This window comes from Melospiza melodia, chromosome 16, assembly GCF_035770615.1.
Source record: "Melospiza melodia melodia isolate bMelMel2 chromosome 16, bMelMel2.pri, whole genome shotgun sequence".
NCBI lineage: Eukaryota > Metazoa > Chordata > Aves > Passeriformes > Passerellidae > Melospiza > Melospiza melodia.
This window is the reverse complement of record NC_086209.1, coordinates 1,217,893-1,225,000: the sequence shown is the minus strand read 5'-3', so window position 1 is coordinate 1,225,000 and position 7,108 is coordinate 1,217,893.

Sequence of the window (7,108 nt, the reverse complement as noted above, 5' to 3'; positions counted from 1 at the left end):
ACTCAAAACACAGAAGGGGTAGGGTTCAAATGGCACTTTAATGAGCTGCAGGGCAGCAGGAGGGTAGACCTCCTCACACTGATGTAGTAGTCCAGGGTGGGGGGATCATCTGCCTGCAAAGGAGTGTCGTTGTCAGAGTGGCAAGAGCTCAGCAGCCCTTCTAGGACCTGTGCATTCTGAATAGGGACCACCTCAGGTCCTGCATCACACGGCTGTGAGTGTGTTGCTTGGAGTCAGGGAACTGAGATTTTCCCGCCCAAGGCTGGTCTGCACTCACATCCTCATTGCACAGACAGGAATGGAAACGCTTGAGTTGTGCCATGTGCCTGGGATGCCGACTGAATAAATAACACGAGGTTATAAAGCAGGATTCCCCCTTGAAAATTTGTTCTTCCAGTAGAAAGCACAGAAGAAAAAAATCCTTTCAAGTTCTGCATCCATCTTCCCACTCCCTCTGAAGAGCAGGCAGGCAGTGTGGAGATGAGCAGGGCTGGATGGATGAATTCCCCCAGAAGAATTTCTTCTCGATTCTTTTATACATTTTGATGATTTCATTTCTCCAGTTCTCATTAGCACCTCCTTTATCGCCAGCTTTCCCCAAAGGCATCCTGCTGCGAAGGGGGCGGCAGGGCAGGGATAGGAGTGGATGCTGTGCACCACCTCATGTTGAGGCCTGGAATTTCAGAGCCTGTCCCCGGCTCCACCTCTCCCGTGGCGAGGGAGGCGCAGCGCTCACCCGCCCCGGAATTTACTCTGCTGGATGACAGCGATGCCTCATCCTCACGCAAGGGCTCAGTGGCAGCGTTTAGACCTTTATGAAGGCCCCGTGGTCTGAAAGACCTGCCAAAGCCCCAGCAGCCAGATGAGCGGTTTCACAGGCTCTGAGGTTGATTTCTGAAGAGGAAAGTCTGTTCTCCCAAGTCCATCCCTCTTCTGCATTCAAACCAACCCTGGATGCTCCCCAATCCAGTCCAGCCCTTTCAGAAGGGTCACAGGATGTTTGTGTCATCCTGTTTGTGAGCAATCCCCTGCTTTGCCTCCGTCCCCCAGGACCCTCAGGAGGGAAGGGAGGCAGGCTTTGATAGGTGAGAACTATCCAGCCAGGTTTCCAGCCATCTCCTGCGCATCTCTGTACTGCCAATGCCATTTGCACTCTCCCATGCTGGAGCTCAGCAGCAGATTTGCTCACAAACACCTGTTGTGCCAAGGAAAAGGCTCCCAAGTCAGGTCAGGCATGCAGAGGGATGACACCCTGCCTGTACTTCTCCCTGGCATCCTTGGGCTTTGGGTCCCCACCGTCACACATTCATGTGGGAAAAACCTGCACGATGCTTGGGGAGCTCAGGGGTCAGTGCCACACCCCTGTGATTCTGCATTCCACACAATATCCCGTGCACAAAGCTGGCTGTGCTGGCCTGAGCTGCGCCTGCACCAGCCCATGGATGGCAAGGGCCCAAGCCTGTCCAGCCTTGCACCCAAGGGCTGTGGTGGGCACAGGTGGCCGAGTGCCCCGACCTTCCCAGAGAAGAGGCTTTAAAGGACATCCTGGGCACACAGGCACGTCTCGCTGCCACAGCCACGAGTGATGCAGGAGGGAGGGATGGAGCCCTGCTCTGGGGCTCCACAGGCAGCAGGAAGGGAGGGATGGAGCCCTGCTCTGGGGCTCCACACAGGGTCTTTATTGAGCTCTTACTGCAGAGGGGTCCAGGCCCCAAGAACCCACTCAGGCACAGAGAGCAGGGGTTTATACAGGGATAGCGAGGGGTGGAGCAGGACATCAGAACCAACGAGATGAGGGCACAGGAGCAGAACTAAGGGGAAAGGCCAATGGGATACATGGAATCAACATACGACAACAATGCATTCTGGAGGAAGCCTCTTTTCTTTGCCATGACCAAGAGGTTGTTGCTTAAGGGCTGTCCCTCCAGGGGAGTGGGGTAAGCTTTTCCCAGATGGTTTACTGGCCTCCATACCCAAGGACACGATTTTGACCCCCCAAACAATCAATTGAGTAGGAAATAAAACAAGAAGGAAGTACAGGAGTTACTCCCAAGGGCACGCACTCCAGAGCACAGCACTGCTCTCAGTGGGACATGCACTGCAAGGAGCAGGGCAGCCCTGCTGGACTGTTCCCCAGGAACTTGATTTCAGCTGCTGGACCTGCTCAATGGAGCCTCCACGGGCAATGCTGGCTCTCAAAGCCCAGAGATTTCTAATGCGTTTTTATGAGAATTTCTCTTTCCTCTGACATATTTCCAAAGCTGCATTTGAGAATGTCCCTTTGTGCACACATATCCCTGTGATAGCACAAAGGGAAAGGGAGGTTACACCACGCCTGCCTTCACCAGGTCCTGGCCAAGGATAGCTCAGGCTGCTGTCACGAGGCTCCCACAGTGGCTTGGGCAATGTTTCAGGTAACCCCTGTGCTGTGCAAAAGAGAAGGCAGCTCTCAGCAGCTAAAGCAGCCTTCCTCAGCCCCAGCCAGCTCCCGGCATCACCAGGGCTGCCCTGACTCACCATGCTGCAAGGAGCATTCCCCCTTCCCAGCTCACGGCTCACGCACGCTCGGGGCAGCCCTTCCATGTTTGCACGAACCTCCCACTTTCTTTGAGCCTCACACACTGACACGTAACAGGTATTCCATTGCTATAGTTTTTTCACCCCAGCATTAGGCTATCTTAGCAATTAAACAAAGTAAATATGCACTTAGTAAGACCTAGGTCAGGCTTATAACCAGAAAAAAGCAATATGCTCAATTCAGAGCACTCAAAATTTCCTCAACAGTCATCATCTGCACTCAAAGGACATCAAAGACTTTCCAAAAAGGAAAGATGTGCTCTCCCAGCTTATATATTCCCCTACCCCATTGCCTGCAGCACCCAGCAAGTGATTCCTCCTCCCTGTTCACACCTCATCAGCTGGAAGTAGAGAGAAGAAAAATGAATGCTGAGCTTGAGGGATTTTAAGGAGGGACAAAAGACAGCAGATCCTCCCTTGGGGTTCACAGTAGCACCTCTGGATGGGAGCACGTGCTGGGCAGGGAACTGGAGAGACAAGGGCTGAGGTTTGCCAGAGCAGGATCCCTGTTTTGGCCGAGCAGGTGCCCATCCCTATGCGTGGGGCCCATGAGGCTGTCCTGTGCCCGCTGCCCACCCTCAGTAAATAACTCATGGTCCTAAACAGCACTGTCTTGGTCACTGAGGCAGAGGAGGGCGCAGAAGGCACATTGAGGGCAGTTACAGAGTCAGGCCGTGGAACAGAGGCTCGAGGCTGGCTCATGAGCGTGGCTGGCTGCCCACGGTCTCTACAGAGGGGCACAGGCAGAGCTGCTGCAAGGTGCCCCGTGGGGAGGGCGAGCCTGCAGCCCAGATGTTTATCTGGGCAACAGGAGCAGGCAGGCTCCCGGGAGGCAGCCAACCTTAGGAACAGCAGAAACCCAGGGAGAGAGCTGGACACAGCCCTGGGCAGGGAGCTGGCTCCTCTCCAGCCAGGAGAGAGGCCAGGAGCTTTTGGGCAGCCTGGAGAGTGGAGCTTGCCTCACTGTGTCCAGCTGTGGCAAGCCAGTCAGATGAGACTGGGGCAGGCCATGCAGAACAGAACAAAATGCAAATCAGAACAAGAGAAGCTCATCTCAAGGATAACGTGATGTGCTGCTGTTCAGTGAGAGGAGCTGGGAGAGCAACTGATGCTGAAAGCACATAAGTGAGGCTGCATGAGGTGACAAGGACATTGATGGATGTGGCTGACTCTGGTGGGAGAGGACCCTGCCCATGAGTGTGGTTGCCCCCTCAGGACAGGCTGTCAGCCCTCAGGTCCACGAGCGAGGTTCAAAGCCTCCCTGAGCTCCAGCCCCTTCTCCTCCACTCTCCTCCCCCAGCCAGCTGTGACTCCCCGGTGTCAGGAGAGGAATTCCCTGTGGAACAGGCACCTGCAGGCCCAGCAGGTCCAACAGGGTGCAAGTGCCTGCTGCTCTGCTCCTCCCTCGGCAGGCATGGGGCTCGGGAGCAGGGCCGTGTGTGCCGGCTCCAAATTAAAGGGATGTTCAGGCCTGATGGGAAATTGAAGTCTGGAGGAGGAAGAAGAGGAGGTGGAGGATGGAACCATGCACAGGTGTACACATACACTGACTGTCTTGCTTCCTGCATTGGTGCTGGGGCTGGTGAAGGGAAGGGACATCCCTTATGGGAGCTGAAACCGTGCAGAGAAGCTGAAAAGCATTGGTGAAGCTTCAAAACTTCAGCTACTTCCCATAGCAGAGGACACGGTGACACCAGTCCAGCCCGTGAAAACCTGCGAGGGGAGCTGACACTGAGTGGGAAAAGCTTCTTTCACCCAGCACAGGTCTGGCACAAAGCTGAGCTGGGAGCATCAACCAGCAGTTCAGAGGGGAAACACAATGCACTCAGCTCATTAGGAGGGTGATTAGTAACTCAAACCATTTGCTGAGGATTGTGGTGGGATCTCTACCACCAGCTCTGAGCACCACCAGCCTGTGCTTCATTCCAGAGAGACGGGGCCCAGAGCTGAGCTGATCAGTGTGGGGAGCTGCCTGGTCACCCCGGCTGCCCCCGCTCTCAGCTGACATGGCAAAACAAAAATATTGTTCTTTTGGACGGAGATAAAGGGTAAAAACTTCACATCTAAGGGCTCAGAAGTTGTTATGGAGGTGGTTTATCTCCTTGTTTCCCAGAGAGGCTCCTGCTTGACCAAACCCTTGTGCAGCTATCTGAGCATCTCAGTCTTCAGCCAGCACCAAATTCCTGCAGAGCAGGGCACTCACACCTATTTTTGTTACTTTTAAAGCTCCAGCAGGATTGCCATACCTCACCACCTACTTAAAGTAAGGCAAGTCTCTTGCCTTCCCAGCAACTCACAGTTGCAAAGAGAATGTCAGTATGAGGTCTTAAGGAGATCTGATGCTTGTTTGATGGAAGCAGACTTCCCAACACAGTCCCTTCATGCTGGTCGCATCCCGAGGTTTGTGGAGCTGCTTTGCTGCTGCTGGAAAAGTTGGTCTCCCTCTCACACAGCTCATTATTGCAATTGCAGCTCTCACAAGAAATGTGCTCCTTCACAGGCACATCCATCCTAATGGCTTCTGCCTCACTGCCAAGGATAAATCATCACAAATCAGGGCTATGAGGACTTGTGGAGAGCACTTCTGCTTCAGGTGTTTCACTCTGTCGGTGAAGAAGCCCTCTGAGACACCCATCAGCCAACTGAGAGTTGTGTTTGGGGAACACATTGCTGGCTTGACAGAGGGAGGGAAAAATTGCTTTCAATTCATTTCCACAGCGAGCAGAGTGTTCAGAACTGTGCTGCCCGGTGCCCCCTCCAGCAGGCAGCCCCAGGGAGGGCCTGGGTCAGTCCTCACAGCCACTGCAGTGCCCTGGGTGAGTTTTTGCAACTTTATAGCCACTCACAAAGGTTTACAGGTCTAGCAAAAAGTATTTCCACCAGCTCAGGAGGGCAGAAGAGCTGGCTCAGAGCACGGGATGCTGCTTTTCTGGGGGATGTTGCTGTTGGAAGGGGTTGGTGCTCAATGGGCTGGGCTGAACTCAGCTCCTCCCCAGGCTTTCTGCAGGAGATGGGGGAACCCCAGGTGGGCTGCAGTGGGCAGAGGAGCTCCAGAGCTGCCCATAGCCTTTGCAGGGCATCACCACAAAATGCCACATGCTCCCAGGGCTTGCCTGTCCTGCCTGATGGGAGCAGCAGCACAACCCAGAAGAGTCCCAAGGGACTGGGTGTGTGCTGAGCCCAAGCACAAGCCACGGATGGGAGACTGAGGCGATGGAGCTGAGCTGATGTGTGCTTTGGCCTCATCCTCAGCCTTCATCTCCATCCCCACGCACAGAGAGAGATGTGGGGCTGGGGGACCAGAGCCCAGGGTCACCTGAGGGGGACCTAACCCAGTGCTGGGCACAGCGGGGATGAGCACGGGGATGTTTGCAGGAGAAGGTCTGGCTGAAGGTGGCCTCACCCCCTCCACGTCACCAGTGGGGTTTTCCCCAGCAGGATCCCCCAGAGGCCCTGGGAGTGCCCCTGCAGAGCAGTGCTGCACAGCCCTGCCCGCTGCCTGCGCCTCAGTCAGCCCTGGCTGCGTTCCCTCCCGGCGCTGCCATTATCTCTGGCTGGGATCAGCTGGTGCCAAGCCCTTTGTGGGTGTGAGGCAGCTCTCCTGGCTTTGCAGCACGGCAGGAGCCATGCTGGGAGCCAGTCAGGATGAGGGCACCGCAGGGCAGCTCCCTGCCAGCCCCTCAGCCCGGGGCCTGCCCTGCCCCTCCGGCTGGATGGACACCAGGTGGATGCGCTGGATGGCCACCAGAGCCACCCAGGGCCGGCCCAAGTGCCACTGTCCCTGTGCTCTGCCCACAGAAGCACGGGTTGTCTGCCCTGCTCCACAGGAACCAAGAGCTGGGGCTGTACAGAGACCTCGAGGGGCACAGAACTCTCCCTGTAAGCCGGGACATCAGCGGCAGCCCCGCGCTGTGCCAGGCGTGACCCTCCTTCCCACTGCCTCATCCCACAGGCACAGATGGATCTGAGTCCTTCCAAACTTAGCAAGAGTCATGGAGGGTTTTCCAAAAATCATTCATCAAAACTCCTGCAGATAATTATGAGTTTGTTGCTCATTTATTAGCACCAGGCTGTAATTACTTGGTATCCAGATGATTTGCTGCACAGATCATGTGGTGCTGAGTAGGTCAGATAAGTACAAGGCTCAGATTAGAATTTTTAAGCATGTTTTCCCAGCAAAGTCTACAATGCATCCCTAAATGCTGGGATAGCTGTGGATAAGCCTTTACAGATAATTTTGCTCTGTCCTGTCCAGCTATAGCAATGTGGGTGCAGGGACATTGCTTTGTGTTTTCCAGGTGACCCATGCATTCCTGTGGCAGTTTGCCTGTCCCCAGCCAGTGCCTTTTCAAGGCATTTTGCTGTTCAGTGGCCAGATGCAGTACGTAAGTGGCCGTGCAACAGCACTTGGCCTAAGCCCTGCCCCTGTGAGCCCGTGGTGATCCTGTCTTCAGCCATGGTTCTGCTCCCCATTCTTGGCACCAGCCCTGCTGCCAAAGCTGGGCTGGCTGGGCTTGGCAGCACAATCTGT